We start from the raw sequence: 9746 nt of genomic DNA on the forward strand, positions 1-9746 counted from the left end.
CTCACCCTCTGTCTTCCCCTCTTCTCTCCATTTCTCTCTGTCCTGTCCAACAACAACATCAATAACAACAATAATAACTATAACAATAAAACAACAAGGGCAACAAACGGGAATAAATAAATATTAAAAAATGGGGTACAATTCCACACAGTTCCCACCTCCAGAAATCGGTATCCAATCTCCTCCCTTGATAGCTTTCCTATTCTTTATCCCTCTGGGAGTATGGACCCAGGGTCATCATGGGATGCAGAAGGTGGAAGGTCTGGCTTCTGTAATTGCTTCCCCGCTGGACATGGGCATTGACAGATTGACCCATACCCCCAGCTTGTCTCTCTCTTTCTCTAGTGGGGCAGATGTCTGTGGAGGCAGGGCTCCAGGACACATCAGTGGGATCATCTGCCCAGGGAAGTCAGGCTGGCACCATGGTAGGATCAGGAACCTAGTGGCAGAGTAACATTCCATGCCTGACGTCTCTGGACACATTCCAAAGTGAAGCATGCCGAGATGATACTGGTTGCACTGACTGGGTTGGGATTAGCAGTTGCAGTATCAGTTGGTATGAATTGAGAGAAGCATGCAGGAAAGTGAGCCCCACCCTAGAGGTTCCAGGACTGAGGGAAATACAGGCTCTATAGAGGAAGTGGGAGGTTCTTAGGGTTCAAGAAGGCAATAGATAGTTATTGCTATAACCAAATTGTTTGGCAATTGGGTTAACTTTGAATATCCCATTGTTAGGATTTGCTGTATCATACAAGACCTCACCATAATTTATGTCCTATTATGCTATTTACATATAGCTGTATCTTATAAAGTTTTACCACCAGTTGCTTCTGTTCTCCCTGATCTAAGCTTTTAGGAAATTTATCATTTCAAATAACAAGCCATTATTAGAAATGTATCAACAATTTGAGCCCACTATTAAAATTCAATCTGATTACCAATTTGAAGTCTTAAGTGCTTAGATTGAAGGAACATAAACTCAGAGCTATGGTCTATGCATCAAATAGTTTCAGATATTCGATCCATTTACCCCCTCATATTTATTAAATGATGATTTGTGAGACTATAAGTTAATAGGAGTGTATATCAATACCATTCCCACCACCAAAGGTCTGTGTCTCCCCCTACACACCCCCAGACACACACAATGAAGCTGAATATCTATTTACCCTCAGCCTCCACCCAGAGAGTTTTACTTTGGTGCCATACTCCAAACTCTGTCAAATTCTACTTTGAGTTTCCCTTTCTGTTCTTTCTCGACTTCTGTTTATGAGTGAGATCATCCCATATTTGGTTTTGTCTTTCTGACTTATCTCTCTTAACATAATTCCTTCTAGCTCCATCCAAGATGAGTCAGAGAAAGTGGGTTCATTGTTCTTAATATCTGCATAGTATTCTGTTGTGTAAATACACCACATCTTTCTCAGCCATTCATCTGTTGTTGTGTTGCATCTGGTTTGCTTTCAGATTTTAGCTATTACGAATTGTGCTGCTATGAACATAGGTGTACACATATCTTTTTGGTTGGGTGTTATGGAGTCCTTAAGATATATCCCTAGGAGAGAAATTACTGGATCATATAGGATGTCTATTTCTAGCCTTGTGAGGATTCTCCAGACTGCTCTCTACAAAGGTTGGACCAATTTGAATTCCCACTAGCAGTGTTGGAGGCTTCCTTTGTCCCCACAACTTCTCCAGCATTTGTTCCTACTGTCATTTTTGATGTATGACATTCTCACAGGTGTGAGGTGGTATCTCAATGTTGTCTTTATTTGTATTTCTCTGACAATCAGTGACCTGGAGCAACTTTTCATGTGTTTGTTAGCCTTTTGGATCTATTCTCTAGTGAATATTCTGGTCACATCCTCTGCCCATTTTTGGATGGGGTCATTTGCTTTTTTGTTGCTACTAAGTTTGGTGAGCTCTTTATATATTTTGGTTATTTGCCTCTTGGCTGATGTATGGCATGTGAAGATTTTCTCTGTGAGGGGTCTCTTTGTCTGGGTGATGGTTTCTTTTGCTATGCAGAAGCTTTTCAATTTGATGTAGTCCCATTGATTTGCTTTTTTTTTTTTTTTAGTCATCCTTGCAATTGGCTTTGTATCATCAAAGATGTCCCAGAATTGGTTCCAGGAAGATGGCGGACTGAGAAGCTGCTAGCAGCGTGAGCTCTGATCACATCTTCTGGAAACGAAATCTGACTCAGAGTGGACTCTCTATGTGTGTATCTCTGCTCTAGTTCCCTTTCCCCTCTTGTTACCCCTAGAATATACAGTGGATAGTAGATTTGCATAACTGTCTATTCTTGCTATCCTCTCTTTCTTTTCTCTTTCTTCACTGGGATTTGGTTACTATTTTTTCACGGACTGGAGAAATTGTTTGGCTAACTGGTAACGATTAAACTACTTCAATACTTACTTCAGTTGCTACTGTAATTCCAGAGGTTGGTGAGTGCAATTGTCATAAAGGTATTTAGTACAGTGTTACTTGTACTCAAGACACAACTGAGGAACAACAGAGCATAAAAAAAAAGAAACACATAAATTAAAAAAATGGGTAGATCAAAAACAAATAAAACTGCTACTCCAATGAATGAAAACAAGAGCCCAGAAGAAACTACAAATCAGCCAGAAGTAACCATAGATAAGAAAAGTATGCAAGCAATAGTAAAATTATTAATCACAGAAATGAAAACAACATTGGAGGAAAGGAATGGCAGTATTAGGGAAACAACAGTTGAGACCCCCAAGGAAAATACTGATTATATTGAGGCAATTAGAGAACTGAAAGCTGAAATAGCTGTAATGAAGAAAGAAGCTGAGGCAAGGGAAAGCAGACTAACAGAAGCAGAAAACAGAATTAGTCAGACAGAGGATGAGTTAGAGAAAACTAAGAAAGAGGTGAAAGAGCTTAAAAAGAGATTGAAAGACACTGAAAACAACAACAGAGACATATGGAATGATCTCAAAAGAAGTAACATACGTATAATTGGCCTGCCAGAGGAAGACAGAGAGGAAGGGGAAGCAAACATTCTAGAGGAAATAATAGAAGAAAACTTCCCAGACCTGAATAACAGAAAGGATATCAAGATTCAAGAGGCCCAGAGAGTACCAAACAGAATCAACCCAGACCTGAAGACACCAAGACACATCATAGTCACAATGAAAAGAAGTAAGGATAAAGAAAGGATCCTAAAGGCTGCAAGAGAGAAACAAAGTCACATACAAGGGAAAACCCATAAGATTATCTGCAGACTTCTCCACTCAAACTCTAAAAGCCAGAAGGGAGTGGCAAGATATCTATCGAGCCCTGAATGAAAAAGGGTTTCAACCAAGGATAATATATCCTGCTAGACTTTCATTCAAACTAGATGGAGGGATCAAAACCTTCTTAGATAAACAACAGTTAAAGGAGGCAACCATCACCAACCCAGCCCTGAAAGAGGTACTAAAAGACCTCTTATAAACAAGAACATCACTATAATACTTGCAATATATCAGAGCAAACAATTTTTTTAGAACAATGGCACTACAATACATTAAATCCATAATATCAATAAATGTCAATGGCTTAAACTCACCCATCAAAAGGCACAGGGTTGGGGGATGGATCAGAAAACATAACCCAACCATATGCTGCTTGCAAGAATCCCATCTGTCACAACAAGATAAACACAGACTTAAAGTGAAAGGATGGAAAATTATCATACAGGCTAATGGGCCACAAAAAAGGGCAGGAACAGCCATTCTCATCTCAGACACGATAGATTTTAAATTAAATAAAGTAATAAAAGATAGGCAAGGACATTACATAATGATTAGAGGATCAATCAACCAAGAAGACTTAACAATTATTAACATCTATGCACCCAACGAGGGACCATCTAAATACATTAAGCATCTACTGAAAGAATTTCAAAAATACAGCAATAGTAATACAATAATAGTGGGAGACTTCAATACCCCACTCTCACACTTAGACAGATCAACAAAGCAGAGAACCAATAAAGATACAAGAGAATTGAATGAAGAAATCGACAGACTAGACCTCTTGGACATTTTCAGACTCCTCCACCCCAAAAAACTGGAATACACCTTCTTTTCAAATCCACATAACACATACTCAAGGATAGACCACATGTTAGGCCACAAAGACAGCATCAATAAATTCAAGAGCATTGAAATCATGCCAAGTATCTTCTCAGACCACAGTGGAATAAAACTAACATTTAACAACAAACGGAAAATTATTAAAAGACACAGAATTTGGAAACTAAACAACATGCTCCTTAAGAACCACTGGGTCAGAGACTCACTCAAGCAGGAAATTCAAATGTTCCTGGAAACTAATGAAAATGAAGACACAACCTATCAAAATATTTGGGACACAGCGAAAGCAGTACTGAGAGGGAAACTTATAGCCATACAATCACATATTAAACACCAAGAAGAAGCTCAAATGAACTACCTTACTGCACACCTCAAGGACTTAGAGGAAGAGGAACAAAGGAACCCTAAAGCAACCAGAAGGACAGAAATCACTAAAGTTAGAGCAGAAATAAACAACATAAAATAAAAGAACCATACAAAAGATCAATGAAGCCAAATGTTGGTTCTTTGAAAGATTAAACAAAATTGACAAACCCCTAGCCAGACTCACCAAACAAAAGAGAGAAGACTCAAATTAATAGAATTGTAAACGATGCAGGAGATATCACGACTGACACCACAGAAATCCAGAGAATCCTGCGAAACTTCTATAAAGAATTATATGCCACCAAGCTAGAGAATCTGGAAGAAATGGAACAATTCCTAGAAACCTATGCACTTCCAAAACTGAACCAAGAAGAACTACAAAATCTAAATGCACCAATCACACACAAAGAAATTGAAACCGTTAAGAATCTCCCCAACAACAAAAGTCCTGGACCAGATGGCTTCACAAACGAATTCTACAAAACTTTCAGGAAATAGTTAATACCCATACTTCTTAAGCTATTCCATAAGATTGAAGAAACAGGAATACTCCCTTCCACCTTTTATGAAGCCAACATCACCCTGATACCAAAAGCTGATAGGGACAGAACAAAAAAGGAAAACTACAGACCAATATCTCTGATGAACATAGATGCCAAAATATTAAACAAGATCTTGGCCAACAGGATACAGCAACACATCAAAAAGATTGTTCATCATAACCAAGTGGGATTCATCCCAGGAATGCAAGGCTGGTTCAACATCCGTAAGTCAATCAATGTCATTCACCACATCAATAAAAGCAAAGCCAAAAACCACATGATTATCTCAATAGACAGAGAAAGCCTTTGACAAAACCCAACATCCGTTCATGCTCAAAACTCTACAAAAAATGGGAATAGATGGGAAATTCCTCAAGATAGTGGAGTCTATATATAGCAAACCTACAGCCAACATCATACTCAATGGACAGAAGCTGAAAGCATTCCCCCTCAGATCGGGGACTAGACAGGGCTGTCCACTGTCACCGTTACTCTTCAACATAGTATTGGAAGTTCTTGCCATAGCAATCAGGCAAGAGAAAGAAATCAAAGGAATACAGATTGGAAGGGAAGAAGTCAAGCTCTCACTATTTGCAGATGATATGATGGTATACATAGAAAGACCTAAAGAATCCAGTAGAAAATTACTGGAAGTTATTAGGCAATATAGCAAGGTATCAGGCTACAAAATCAATGTACAAAAATCAGTGGCATTTCTTTATGCAAACACTAAATCTGAAGAAGAAGACATCCAGAAATCACTCCCTTTTACTGTTCAGCAAAATCAATCAAATACCTAGGAATAAAGTTGACCAAAGAAGTGAAAGACTTGTATGCTGAAAACTATGAGTCGCTACTCAAGGAAATAGAAACTGATACCAAGAAATGGAAAGATATCCCATGCTCATGGATTGGAAGAATAAATATCATCAAAATGAATATTCTCCCCAGAGCCATATACAAATTTAATGCAATACCCATCAAAGTTCCACCACGCTTCTTTACGAGAATAGAACAAACACTACAATCATTTATCTGGAACCTGAAAACACCTAGAATTGCCAAAACCATCTTGAGGAAAAGAAACAGAAATGGAGGCATCACACTCCCAGACCTTAAACTATATTATAAAGCCATCACCATCAAAACAGCATGGTACTGGAACAAAAATAGGCACACAGACCAGTGGAACAGAATTGAAAGCCCAGAAGTAAATCCCAACACCTATGGGCATCTAATCTTTGATAAGGGGGCCCAAAGGGTTAAATGGAAAAAGGAGGCTCTCTTCAATAAATGATGCTGGGAAAACTGGGTTGAAACATGCAGAAGAATGAAATTGAACCACTTTATCTCACCAGAAACAAAAATCAACTCCAAATGGATCAAAGACCTAGATGTCAGACCAGAAACAATCAAATACTTAGAGGAAAACATTGGTAAAACACTTTCCCACATACACCTCAAGGACATCTTTGATGAATCAAACCCAATTGCAAGGAAGACTAAAGCAGAAACAAACCAGTGGGACTACATCAAATTGAAAAGCTTCTGCACATCCAAAGAAACTATTAAACAAACAGAGAGACCTCTCACAGAATGGGAGAAGATCTTCACATGCCAGACATCAGACAAGAAACGAATCACCAAAATATATAAAGAGCTCAGCAAACTTAGCAACAAAAAAGCAAATGAACCCATCCAAAAATGGGCAGAGGATATGAACAAAACATTCACCTCAGAGGAGATCCAAAAGGCTAACAAACATATGAAAACTGCTCTAGGTCACTGATTGTCAGAGAAATGCAAATTAAGACAACACTAAGATACCACCTCACTCCTGTAAGAATGGCATACATCAAAAAGGACAGCAGCAACAAATGCTGGAGAGGATTGTGGGGACAGAGGAACCCTTTTACATTGCTGGTGGGAATGTAAATTGGTCCAGCCTCTGTGGAGAGCAGTCTGGAAAACTCTCACAAGGCTAGACATGGACCTTCCATATGACCCAGTAATTCCTCTCCTGGGGTTATACCCCAAGGACTCCATAACACCCAACCAAAAAGAGGTGTGTACTCCTATGTTCATAGCAGCACAATTCATAATAGCTAAAACCTGGAAGTAACCCAGGTGCCCAACAACAAATGAGTGGCTGAGAAAGCTGTGGTATATATACACAATGGAATACTATGCAGCTATCAAGAACAATGAACCCACCTTCTCTGACCCATCTTGGACAGAGCTAGAAGGAATTATGTTAAGTCAGCTAAGTCAGAAAGATAAAGATGAGTATGGGATGATCCCACTCATCAACAGAAGTTGAGAAAGAAGATCTGAAAGGGAAACTAAAAGCAGGACCTGACCAAATTGTAAGTAGGGCACCAAAGTAAAAACCCTGTGGTGAGGGGTAGACATGCAGCTTCCTGGGTCAGGGGGGGTGGTGGGAGTGGGTGGGAGGGATGGGTCACAGTCTTTTGGTGGTGGGAATGGTGTTTATGGACACTGCTAGTAAAATGTAGACATATAAATCAGTAGTTAATTAATATGAGAGGGGGAAAATCAGTTGTATGTCTCAAGGTTTCTCAAAACACAAACTGAATCTTTTTAATATATAGGCTGTGTATTTGATATGCGGACTCTCTCAAAAGCCTAGACCAAGTAGATCAGAAGCATCCAATAGCACAGCTATATACAAGCTACTGGGTACTGTACAGCAAACCCTAACAAAAGGACTTTTCAAAGTTAACCCAATTACCAACTAATGTGATGATAACATTAACTATCGATTGTCTTTTTGAACCCTAGGACAGCAGGAACCTCACATCTGCACTATAGAGTCTCTACTTCCCCCAGTCCTGGAACCCTTGGATAGGGCCCACTCTCCCGTATGCCTCTCCCAATCCATACCAAATAATATTGCATCCGCCGATCACAACCTAACCAACGCAACGATTGCCACCTCAACGTGCTTCACTTCAGACTGTGTCCAGAGACTTCACATGTGGAATGACAACCCTTCAGCTTCATTACTCAGGTGAGACCTTTCCTTTCATAGTATACTCTAATTTCATCTCAGGTGGTTCACTTTCTAACAAAGTCCCAAAACCTAGATATACACCAGTTTCTGTGAGAGAGAGCATATCTTCACACGTATCTATAAACTACTGCAAAATATATACCTGAAAGCAGAAGTACACTAGAGTTTGCAGTGAGTACCTCCCTAACACTTCCTCTCCACTGTTCGGAGCTTTGGGTCCATGAGTGCTCAACAATATGTTTGGCTTCGTATGTTAACTCTCTTTTCAGTCACCAGGTTCCAGATGCCATCAGGATGCTGGCCAGGCTTCCCTGGATTGAAGACCCCACCAATGTGTCCTGGAGCTCAGCTTCCCCAGAGACACACCCTACTAGGGAAAGAGAGAGGCAGACTGGGAGTATGGACCGACCAGTCAACGCCCATGTTCAGCGGGGAAGCAATTACAGAAGCCAGACCTTCTACCTTCTGCAACCCTCAACGACCCTGGGTCCATGCTCCCAGAGGGCTAGAGAATGGGAAAGCTATCATGGGAGGGGGTGGGTTATGGAGATTGGGTGGTGGGAATTGTGTGGAGTTGTACCTTATGTTTTTGTTCATTAATCCTTTCTTAAATAAAAAATTTTAAAAAATAAATAAAAAAAATAAAAAGATGTCCCAGTTTTCCCAGCCCCATTTATTGAATAGAGCCTTCTTCCTCCATTTAATAAATTGGGCCCCTTTATCAAAAATTAAATGTCCATAGGTGTGGAGGTTTTTCTTATATGCTGGTAACTCATGTATGAACAATTCTACTACTCTTGGGTTGACTTTTTAAAAATTTTATTTGGGAGATAGTAGTTTATAGTCTAGTCTAACACACAGGCATAACCTTTCATCTCCTTTTGATTGGTGTCTAAGAGACACAGCAGGATTCCAATGTTTCTTTATCCTGTTCCCTTTCTCTCCTTCCCCAGAGTCCTTTGTTTTGGTGCAAATGCTACACCCAGTCCAAGCTTATTTTTATTTAATTAAATTAATTAATTTAAATTTTATTAGTGATTTGGTATTGATTTATAAAATTATGAGATGACAGGAGTATAATTCCACATGTTTAATCCAAGTTTCTTAGGTTTACTTTTCATTCATGTATTTATTTCAGATAGAGACAGAGACACTACATGGATCAACTTGGCAATGACCATGTCCAGTGGAGAAGCAAATTACAGAAGTCAGAACTCCCACCTGCTGAACCCCCATAAAGAATTTTGTTCCATACTCCCAGAGGGATAAGTGATAGGGGGCTCTGTACCCCCATTCCACCTGGACCTGAAGCCTTTGTCACCAGGAATCTTGTTTTTATACCATCAATGAAAGGGGGGCAAATCTGGAAAAGACCAGAGGAAGCCAGGCACTGCTTCTCTTAATCTGAGAGAGAAGAGGAAAAAGATGAAGACATTTGGAAATACTAATAGGTGTAGGAGTGACTTAGAAAGGAAGTGAGGGCAGGGCCATTAAAAACATAGAGAAAAAGGAAAAATATATAATCAGCTCAATATCAGTGACCTTGAAACTATTGCAGTTTCCAATGGAGAAGATGGGACACAGAACTCTTGTATACCCCTATTATCTTACAATTTTTTCAAGAAATATTAATTCACCAGAAAAAAATTTAAAAAGAAAGAAAGACACTACAGTACTGCTGTACCAGTCAGAGGT

This window comes from Erinaceus europaeus, chromosome 7 (assembly GCF_950295315.1).
Source record: "Erinaceus europaeus chromosome 7, mEriEur2.1, whole genome shotgun sequence".
Classification (NCBI taxonomy): Eukaryota; Metazoa; Chordata; class Mammalia; order Eulipotyphla; family Erinaceidae; genus Erinaceus; species Erinaceus europaeus.